Consider the following 10,996-nt stretch of genomic DNA (forward strand, 5'->3'; position numbering starts at 1 on the left):
CTCTCATCGTAGGACTTTATCTTTCTTGTCCCACATTTCCCAACTTGTCAGAGGACTAGTGTCCTCTTCATTCAGATATACTTAAATGTCACCTATTAAAGAGGATTCCGGTAACTGCATCTATTAAAGTATCATCACCATCCCATCACTCCAATTTGTTAAATTTTTAATATTGCATTTATAATAAACAAATTATATCTACTTAAATTGTGAATGTCTGTCTTCTCTACTAGAGTACAATTCCACTGAAGCATGAGCTTTGTCTGTTTGTTCGCTCTTATGTCACTTGCCCCTAGAATATAAGACTAGTCAGTTAACACATGTTAAGTGGCTGAATGATTATGACCAATAACTTTTGTTTAAATTGTTGAAATTTCTGTGCAAAAAAATTTGATATATGTACATTGTAACTAGCTAAACTGGTACCTTCTACAGATAACATCAACCAAACATACATACTTTAAAAAGTTACAGTACTATCAGTAACATTTTCCAAAATTTACAGACTATCCCTAAGCAGGGGATTGAGCTGGATATCATCACTGGATTATGGAGCAACTGGGGAGGGTCAATATAAGCATCAAAGTAAAAATAAAAATTTAAAAATTGCTCTAAAAGCTAAACAATGATTTGTTCCTATTCTAAAGAAGATGAGTGTATTTAGAAATAAAGGGGGACATGACATTTTACCTGACCTAAATCTTAATTTATATACTGTTCTGATTATCTAATGACCAAACATTTCCTGAGTTGAAAGATAAGATAATTATGTTTTGGATTATGCGACTGCAATAAGATTTCTTATTTTGTCTTCCAGTTAAATTGTGTGATCTGTGCAAACAAACTGAAAAATGCTAATGCCCAAATGGCTACTCCTGTATATTCACATTTTATGGTCTTTCTTTAGAATAAAGAAAGTAGTAAACATGTAGTATTTTCTTTCTGAGGGAATATGTCATAAATAACAAAGCCTTTGAGACTACCCTTTTAGACTGAAGAGCCCTCTTGACTTTCTATAAGAGATAATAGTATCATAGAGAGTATCAGGTATAGAAATACGATTATAAACATTATTCCATTAATTCACCACGTTCTCAAATCAAAATAGGGCTTTTGTTTCAAAGTGTGATTTTTTTTGTTCCATTTCCCATGTAGAATCCTTGTTTCAACAACTAAAGCACTCTTCAGTGCTTGAAATGTTAAATAACTGAACAACTTGTAATGATGAATGAAAGTAAAAAAAAAACAAAAAAACTTCAAGCCAGTAAATCTTCATAAATGCATTCAGAGACCTGTGAAGACGGTGCCACATGCTGTGATCTCTTTAAAGATAGGATACTGAGGTTTTGAAGAGATTGACTTTGGAACCAGACTACCCACATTCAAATCTTGGCTCAACCACACACTAAGAGTGTAATCTTTGGCAAGTTACTTAACTCCCTCTGGTCTTAATTTCCTTATAAATAAGTCAGGGATTAATAATAATACCCAGGCATAGAAGTTATCTTAAGAATTAACTAAATAGAACATCTGGCTCATTGCAAGCATATGAAAGGTTTTGTTTTTGTTTTGGGGGTGGGCAAAGGGAGAGGGAGAGAGAGAGAATCCCAAGCAGGCCAACCAGGTTGCACGCTCAGCACAGAGCCCAATGTGAGGCTCAGTCTCATGATCCCAAGATCATGACCTGAGCTGAAATCAGGAGTTGGATGCTCAACCGACTGAGCCACCCAGGGGCCCCAGCAAATGAAAAGTTTTTTTTAAAAAAAGTATTCAATATAGCTGTTTCATCTTAACAGAATTTGCCAATTATTTTGGGATATTGAGGTTGTTTTGATCATTTATGTTAGCCAGTTAATTTGAAATATTTCTATGTAATGGTTCATTCTCGGTTTTCAGCAAAAAAAAAGTAAAGAAGTATTTCTATGTAATTTATTCATTAAAATAAATATCTACATGAGCATCACTAAGAGTCAATTTTTAAAGATGGTCAATGTTAGAGTCATAAGTTATCCATATTCTGCTGATGATTTCGTAAGACATCCTGGCCTTCTTTACTCTTCAACATAGTTCCATGGTGATATTGACATGACCATTGTAAATATTTACTAACCATACCTCATGCCTAATAATGAAAGAAATGCTTGGAAGGAAGTAGTAGAGGACATAAAAAAAAGTTTTTGCCATGATTATGGTCCCCTAAGGAATAGAAGAATTTTCAAAATACAATTTATTTTTCAGAAGTTAGTCATAGGTTAACTCAGTTAACATTATTAATGTTATATTTTATGATATTTATTCTCACTAATGAATTTTCAGATGTCTTACCAAAACTGAGAAACTCCTTCCTGAAACTTAGTGAACAGCCTCCTTCGGGAAAACTGTCAATTTACAAGTGTTTTTATATTATGCTCTAATTGGAACTTTAATTGATGCCTGGATATTCATGCTTTGGTAAATGGTCTGCTGCTGAAAAGAGAAAGGGGTTTACATGATGAAATTTGCATTATTTATTTTGGTTCTTAACTGTCTTTTCTACCTCTTTCTTCCTCTCCCTCCTGAACACACACACACACACACACACACACACACACACACACAAACACACATACATTCATCTGATGTAAAGTGTTCTGAACAGAAACTCTAAATGGTCTATTCATTGAGAGAGAAGCCATGTAAGAGTATAATGTCAGAAGAATTCAGCACTCTAGAATTGTATTCAAACATGCAGAATGCTCTATGCTTGTATGATGTTTGTTGTGAATTACCTGCAATTGACTACTGGACTCAAGTGGTATTTGTTAAGAGCTTTCCCCCCTTTTATTTTACTTCCAGTTCTTTCCAAATTGGCTTCATATTATTGGCAATTTTTCTTTGCATATCAGAACAAGAGTTAAAATCACAATATGCCTTTGCTATTGGTACTTTGCTGCATGGTGTTTGTTTTACATCTTCCATACTGAGAGAAAAATCTGATGTAGAACTATTAAGTAACTTGCCACAAATGCTTTAAGATGAATCTTTCCTGGAGCATTTCCTTTTGTTTTACTTCCATGGGTCAGTATGTGCCTTCACTCTTCACTCCTGGCAACACAAGTCCTACATTTATCTAGTGTTCTTGCTTCAGTAGGTGGGTTAGATGACGGAGTGCTATCAGAATTTTACTCATCAGGTTCACTGCCTGAAGTTTTTTTCTGTCAGAATTCCTCTAAAATATATTTTTTTAAAGATTTTATTTATTTATTTGACACAGAGAGAGATAGAGCAGGAACACAAGCATGGGGAGTGGGAGAGGGAGAAGCAGGCTTCCCGCTGATCAGGGAACCTGATGCGGGGCTCGATCCCAGGACCCTGGGATCATGACCTGAGCTGAAGGCAGACACTTAACGACTGAGTCACCCAGGTGCTCCTAAAATATTTTTAACAATAAAAAATAAAAGCAAAATGTTTGAAGGTAAAACAGTAAAAAGCTAAAGTTAATGTTATACAAATATGTTGCACAACATTGCAAAAATTGAGTATATTAAAAGATCATTGGTGGCAAAAAGAATCATTGAAAAGCCAATGGGTGAGACTCAGAAAATGTAAGGGCAGACTCACACCCACTCTCAAGACACAGACGAGGGAAGCCTGCTCTGTTCGAGGACTGTCCAGTCAGTGGAGCAGTCAGAACATACACATCATTTATCGATTAAGTTTGCCATCTTATATGGGCATGATTTGTGCCACCTGACGACTAGACACTCCTACCTGTGCCCTGACTCTGACCATTCTGATTTATTCACTGGAGACCAACACTGCCACTGACACAGGCACTGCTGCCTTTGAAAACTAAGTGTTGCTGCCACTGTTGAAACCGCTGCCAGAAATTACTTTCTATAGCAATACTTTCTTTGGCTATTAGCTACAGATTCTAAGGCCAGGGCAGCTGTATGTTTTGGCTCCATCTAAGGCATATGTCTGTACTCTCAAAGCAAGTGATCAAAAAAATTAGTGTAGGCTTACCTCATTTTATGGTACTTCACTTTATTGCACTTTGCAGCTATTGCACTTCTTACAAATTGGAGGTTTGTGGCAATCCTGCCTCAAGCAACTCTGTTGGTGCCATTTTTCTAACAATGTCTGCTCACTTCCTATCTCTGTATCATATTTGGTAATTCTCACAGCATTTCAAACTTTTCAGCATTATTATGTTAGTCGGGCGCCTGGGTGGCTCTGTCGTTAGCATCTGCCTTCAGCTCAGGTCATGATCCCAGGGTCCTGGGATCGAGTCCCACATGGGGCTCCCTGCTCAGTGGGGAGTCTGCTTCTCCCTCTGCCTCTCCCCGTGTCTTGTGCTCTCTCTCTCAAAATAAATAAAATCTTAAAAAAAATTTATTATGTTTGTCATGGTGATCTGTGATCAGTGATCTTGGTGTTACTATTGCCATTGTTTTGGGGTGGTACAAATCATGCCCATATAAGATGGCAAACTTAATCGATAAATGTTGTGTCTGTTCTGACTGCTCCACTGACCAGCTGTTCCTGCATCTTTCTCCTTCTCCTCCAACCTCCCTATTTCCTGAGACACAACAATATTGAAATTAGGCCAAGTAATAACCCTATAATGACCTGTAATTGTTCAAGTGAAAGAGTCCTGTCTCTCACTTTACATCAGAAGCTAGAAATGACTATGCTTAGTGAGGAAGGCATGTTGAAAGCCAAGGTGGGCTGAAAGCTGGGCCTCTCCTGCCAAACAGTTAGCCAAGTTTGAATGCAAAGGAAAAGTCCCTGAAGGAAATTAAAAGTGCTACTCCAGTGAACACCTGAATGATAAGAAAGTGAAACAGCCTTATTGCTGATATGGAGAAGGTTTGGTGGTTTACATAGAAGATCAAACCAGCCACAACATTCCCTTAAGGCAAAGCCTAACCCAGAGCAAGGGCCTAACTTTTCAATTTCACGAAGGTTGAGAGAGGTAAGGAAGCTACAGATAAAAAGCTTGAATCCAGCAGAGGTGGGTTCATGAGGTTTAAGGAAAGAAGCTGTTTCTATAATATCAAGGTATGAGGTGAAGCAGCAAGTGCTGATGGAGAAACTATAGCACATTTTCCAGAGGATCTGGCTAAGATCATTAATGAAGGTGGCTACACTAAACAATAGATTTTCAATGTAGATATAGTAGCCTTTTATTCAAAGAAGGTATCATTTTATTCAAAGGAGTTTCATAGCTAAAGAGGAGAAGTTAATGCCTGGCTTCAAAACTTGAAAGAGCAGGCTGACTCTTGTTAGGAGCTAATGCAGCTGGTGATTTGAAGTTTAAGCCAATATTCATTGAGCATTGTGAAAATCCTAGGACCCTTGAGAATTATGCTGTACCTACTCTGCCTCTGCTCTATAGATGGAATAAGAAAGCCAGGATGATAACCCATCTGTTAACAACATGGTTTATTGACTATTTTAAGCCCGCTGTTGAGACCTACTTCTCAGGAAAAAAAAGATTCTTTTCAAAATATGACTGCTCATTGACAATGTACATGGTCACTCAAGAGCCCTGATGGATATAATACAATGAGATTAATGTTATTTTCATGCCTGCTAACACAACATCCATTCTGAAACCTTGAAAAGATCAGAGAGTAATTTCAACATTTAAGTCTTATTATTTAAGAAATACATTTTGAAGGCTAGAGCTCCCATAGATAGTGATTGCTGTGATGGATCTGAGCAAAGTAAATTGAAAACTTTCTGGAAAGGATTCACTGTTCTAGATGCCATTAAGGACATTTGTGATTCATAGGAAGAGGTCAAAATATCAACACGAACAGGAGCTTGGGAGAAGTTGATTCCAGCCTTCATGGATGACTTTGAGGGGTTCAAGACTTCAATGCGAGAAATGACAGCTGAAGTGGTGGAAATAGCAAGAGAACTACAATAACTGGAGCCTGAAGATGTGACTGAATTGCTGTAATCTCATGGTAAAACTGTAATGGATGAGGAGTTGCTTTTTATGGATGAGCAAAGTAGTTTGTTGTAAGGGAATCTACTAGTGAAGATACTATGAAGATTGTTGAAATGACAGCAAAGGATTTAGAATGGCACAAAAACTTGGTTGGTAAAGCAGCAGTAGGATTTGAGAGGATTGATGCCAATTTTTAAAGAGTTCTACTATAGGTAAAATGCTATCAAACAACATTGCACGCTACAGAGAAAGGAAGAGTCAATGGATGCAGCAAACGGCATTGTGTCTTAGTTTATGAAATTGACAAAATCACTCCAGTCTTCAGCAATCACCACCCTCATCAATCAGTGGCCATCAAGACTGAGGCAAGATGCTATACCAGCAAAAAGATTATGACTTGTTGAAAGCTCGAATAGTGGTTAGCATTTTTTAGCAATAAAGTGTTTTTAATTAAGGTATGTGCATTGTTTTTTTAGACATGCTATTGCATACTTAATAGACTACAGTATAGTGTAAACATAACTTTTATATGCACGAGGAAACCAAAAAAATTCATTTGACTTGTTTTATTGTGATACTCACTTTATTGCAGTGGTTGAACTAAACCCACAATATCTCCCAGGTATGCCTGTATTTGGCATGTTCAACTTCTTTTTGGTGCTATTTCTCCCAAAATGGGTAAAGGAGATCTAGTAGTCAATCTATAAGATACTATTTTCCCTTTCTGTTTATCTTTTTGTAGAATTTTCCCCTTGAATCTGGTTGACTCTGCAACTTGTTCTTTACCAATAAGATGTGATAGAAGTGAGGTAAAAAAAAATATCCTTATGGCTTCTACTTGAGTCTGCTGGGACATTTACTTTTGAGTTGCTCACTTTAAAACCCATCTATCAGGGCACCTGACTTCGTCTCAGGTCATGATCTCGGTGTCCTGGGATCAAGCTCTGCTGTGAGTCTCATATTGGGCTCTGCATAGGGCTCCGCATTTAGCCGGGAGTCTGTTTGTCCTTCTCCCTTTCCCTCTGTCCCTCCCTTCCTCCCTCTCTCTCTCTCTCTCAAATACATAAATAATAAAATCTTTTAAAATAAATAAATAAACCCATCTGTGGTAAGTACAGAACACATGAGAGGCCATGTGTAGATGCTCTGATTGAAAATCTCCGTTCAACTTCCAGCTGATAGTTTCAATCATCAGCCGTGTGAGTAAGCTGTCTTAGGCATCCAGCCCAGTCAAACTTTTAAGACTACTGTAGTCCCAGCTAACATATGACTGCAACCCCTTGAGAGATTACAAGCAAGAACTGGTCAACTGAACCTAGGAAGCCCACAAAATCCATACAACCATGAAAACTCATAATACATTGTTGTTTAGATAGTGTATTTTGAGATCGTTATGCAGAATAGATATCACCAAAATAAGAGAATTCCACAAATGTAGGAGAAGTTTAAAGATTCTGAGTAGAAGGGAAGGAGGGAGGGAGGGGGAGTTTAACTTCACTATATTGTGAAACTTGCCTTTTTTTCCCTTTTATTTAGTAGTGTGAATTTAGTTTGGTAAAGTTTGTTATTTCAAAGAAAAAATATGCAGCATATATCAGTTCAGAATTGATTGCTTAGAATTGCCTATGTGATTTTGAGAAGACAACAGCAACACCTGATGATCTGTATTACCAATTACATGTCTAGTTTCATGAGCAAGGCTTGCTGAAAGTCTCCACACCAATTATTTGCTTTGAAATATGCTTGACTAATTAGTGTTTCGGTCAATATATGCCTTCAGAGCCATTCTGGAGACATGCAGACACCCACTTATCCATAGTATATGCCCACCAATTTAAAGATTTAGGTATAACCATAACAGTGAATTGTGGGATGAAGGCAGAGAGGGCAAGATTGCTCACACTTGCTATTTATTTATAAAAAATAAATGATGTAGTGGGAGAATTATTTGGCACTTTAGCTGGTACGTCAAAGTGAATGATTATGGGGTCACACAGTGAGACACTTACTTAAATAAATTAACCTGTTTGTAATGAATCTTTGTTTTGGCATTACTGTTAGCCAGTTGTTGCAACAGGGCAGTTAGAACAATGAATATGTACAAGCACATTATTTCCTAATGGCATGCTAAACTAGAATCAAAACAGGCATATGTCAGCATGTATTAAAGTTGAATGGCAATTAAACAAGCACTGACACATTTTCCGATTTGCTTTCTCAGATTACTCAGTTTGTTAAAAAAACAAGAGTTGGAAACAGTGCTAAGAATAAGGATTCAGAAGGTCTTAATATTTACAAAATTTATATGGATAGTTAATAAACTTTATTGTCAAAAATAAATATGAAATTATATATTTTCAGGCTTTCTTAACATTTTGAATGAGATGTATATTTTTGAAATAGAAAAAAATGGGATAATTTTTCCAGAAATAAAGACTATATTTTCAGTGCTAACTTGTAGGGAATAGATTGAGACTACAAATTAAAATAAAATGGCTAGTTAATGAAGTTTAACATGACCAACTCATTATTCTGGAGAAGAGCTTTGATATTGGCACATAAAGAGTTTGATGTATTTTTTTAATTCCACAAATAAGTGATACCATACAGAATTTGTCTCTCTCTGTCTAGCTTATTTTACATAGCACAATAGGTCCAGCCAAGTTGTTGCAAATGACAGGATGTTCTTTTTTAAGGCTGGATGATATTCCGTCATAGATATGTACTACATTTTCTTATATCCATTCATTGGTGCACACTTAGGTTGTTTCTGTACTTTGACTATTGTGAATAGTGCTCTAAAAACATGGGAGTACAGATTTCTTCTCAGGATAATGATTTTGTTTCCTTTGAATACCCAGAAGTGGGATTGCAGGATCACATCATAGTTCTGTTTTTAATCTCTTGAGGAACTTCCCTATGGTATTCCATTGTGGCTCTACCAGTTTACATTCCCACCAACAAGGTGTAAGGGTTCGCTTTTCTCCACATACTTGCCAACATTTATTATCTCTTGTCTTTCCAATAATAGACACCCTAACAGATGTGATATCTCATTGTGATTTTGATTTGTGTTCCCCTGATGATTGGTAATATTGAGTACCTTTTCATGTACATGCTGGCCATTTGTATGTCTTCTTTGTTTTGTTTTGTTTATTGAGGACCTGGACACTATGCCGATTACCAAGGAGGTAAAGATGACAAATTGACACAGTCCCTATTCAATAAAGTTTACCAGCAGAGGCACAGCATAGCATAGCAGTTAAGAACCTGGGGTCTCTGGAACTAGAATGCCCAGGTTGTAAATCTGTTTTGTTTCTTCCTCTTACCAGATCAGTGAGTTGGGGCACATGACTTAACCTTTGCATGCCTCTGTTTTCTTCTCTGTAAAGTGGGAATTATAATAGTAGTCCCTGTCTCATAGATCGTTTTGAAGATTTAAGTAGAGCACTTAGAACAGTAACTGGCACATAGTAAAAGTAAGCACTACGTAAGTATTTAATAAGATCTATAAATGCTAAAGATCAAGGATATGGGAGCATAAAAGAGGTGTCTGACCCTCATGGAATCCAGGAGACCCGAAGCTGGGTGGGAGTTGCCCAGCCATGTCTGAGTATAGCCTTGATGTAAGAAGAGTTCAGACTCAGGTTCGTTTAAGTAAGTGCAAATGTCTCCTCCCCAGTCTTAAAGTTTGACCACCATCGTTTACTGAAGAGACTGTCCTTCTCTCATTTGTACTCTTGTCCCCCTTATCAAAGATTAGCTGACTGGGTATGCATGGGTTTATTTCTAGCCTCTCTATTCTGTTCACTTGGTCTGTGTGTCTGTTTTTATGCCAGTACTATACCCGTTTTGATTACTATGGCTTTGTAAGAGTGTTTGAAATTAGTGTGCAGCCTCCAAATGTGTTCTTCTTTCTCAGAATTTCTTTGGTTATTTGGGACTTTTTTAGGTCCATACAAATTCCAGGATTCTTATTTCTATTTCTGCCCAAAATGCCATTGGAATTATAGACATTGCACTGAATTTGTAGATGGATGTGTCAATTAACTTAATTATAATAATTTCACAATGTATACATATACCAAATTATCATGTACACTTTAAATATATACAATTTTACTTGTCCATTGTGCCTCAATAAAGCAGAAAAAACACAAAAGTACACCATATTACAATTTGTATCAGGAGCAGAAACATCAATACAAAAAGACCTATTTCGTAGTAACTTAATAATCATACTAAATTATATAAGGAAATACATTATTATAAAAAAAGAACCAAGGAAAATATTAGTTATGGAAAATGTGAGAGTTGAAACCCAGAATTCAATAGATGGAATTAGATACAGCAAGAGACAGATTAGAAAATTGTAAAATCAGAATTAGAAATCAAACATCAGAGATATGAAGTATAAAAAAGGAAATGTAATATGCAGATTATAGGAGCTTCAGAATTACTGGAGGATAAAAATGAAGAGAAAAAATATTTTAAAAACAACAGAGATAAATGTAATAAAAAATAAAATGAGAAAATGATAAGATACTTATTAAACAGTAAGATACCTTATGCTATTGAAAAGGCTCATGCATCAGTACAGGAGAGATAAGAAACACTGTAGTCCTTCATATAGAGTGAGATTTAAAACAGCAAAGGCAGAAGATTATAAGGAAAAAGATTATAGATAAAAGAGCAAGACAAAGGAGATGAACAGTAGCTTATAACACGAATGAGAGGGCGCCTGGGTGGCTCAGTTGGTTAAGCGACTGCCTTCGGCTCAGGTCATGATCCTGAAGTCCTGGGATCGAGTCCCACATCGGGCTCCCTGCTCAGCAGGGAGTCTGCTTCTCCCTCTGACCCTCTTCCCTCTCGTGCTCTCTATCTCTCATTCTCTCTCAAATAAATAAATAAAATCTTTTAAAAAAAAACATGAATGAGAGAAGATGATGGAATTGTATTTCTAAAGTTTGAGGGAAAAGAATAGAATTTTATTTCGGCAAATTGCCATTTAAATAGAGAGTATGAAAATATATTCTTGGCTATATAGGGCCGCGG

Source organism: Eumetopias jubatus, unplaced genomic scaffold (assembly GCF_037043125.1).
Source record: "Eumetopias jubatus isolate StellerSeaLion01/CBP00866 unplaced genomic scaffold, mEumJub1_p1.0 scaffold_8, whole genome shotgun sequence".
Taxonomy (NCBI): domain Eukaryota; kingdom Metazoa; phylum Chordata; class Mammalia; order Carnivora; family Otariidae; genus Eumetopias; species Eumetopias jubatus.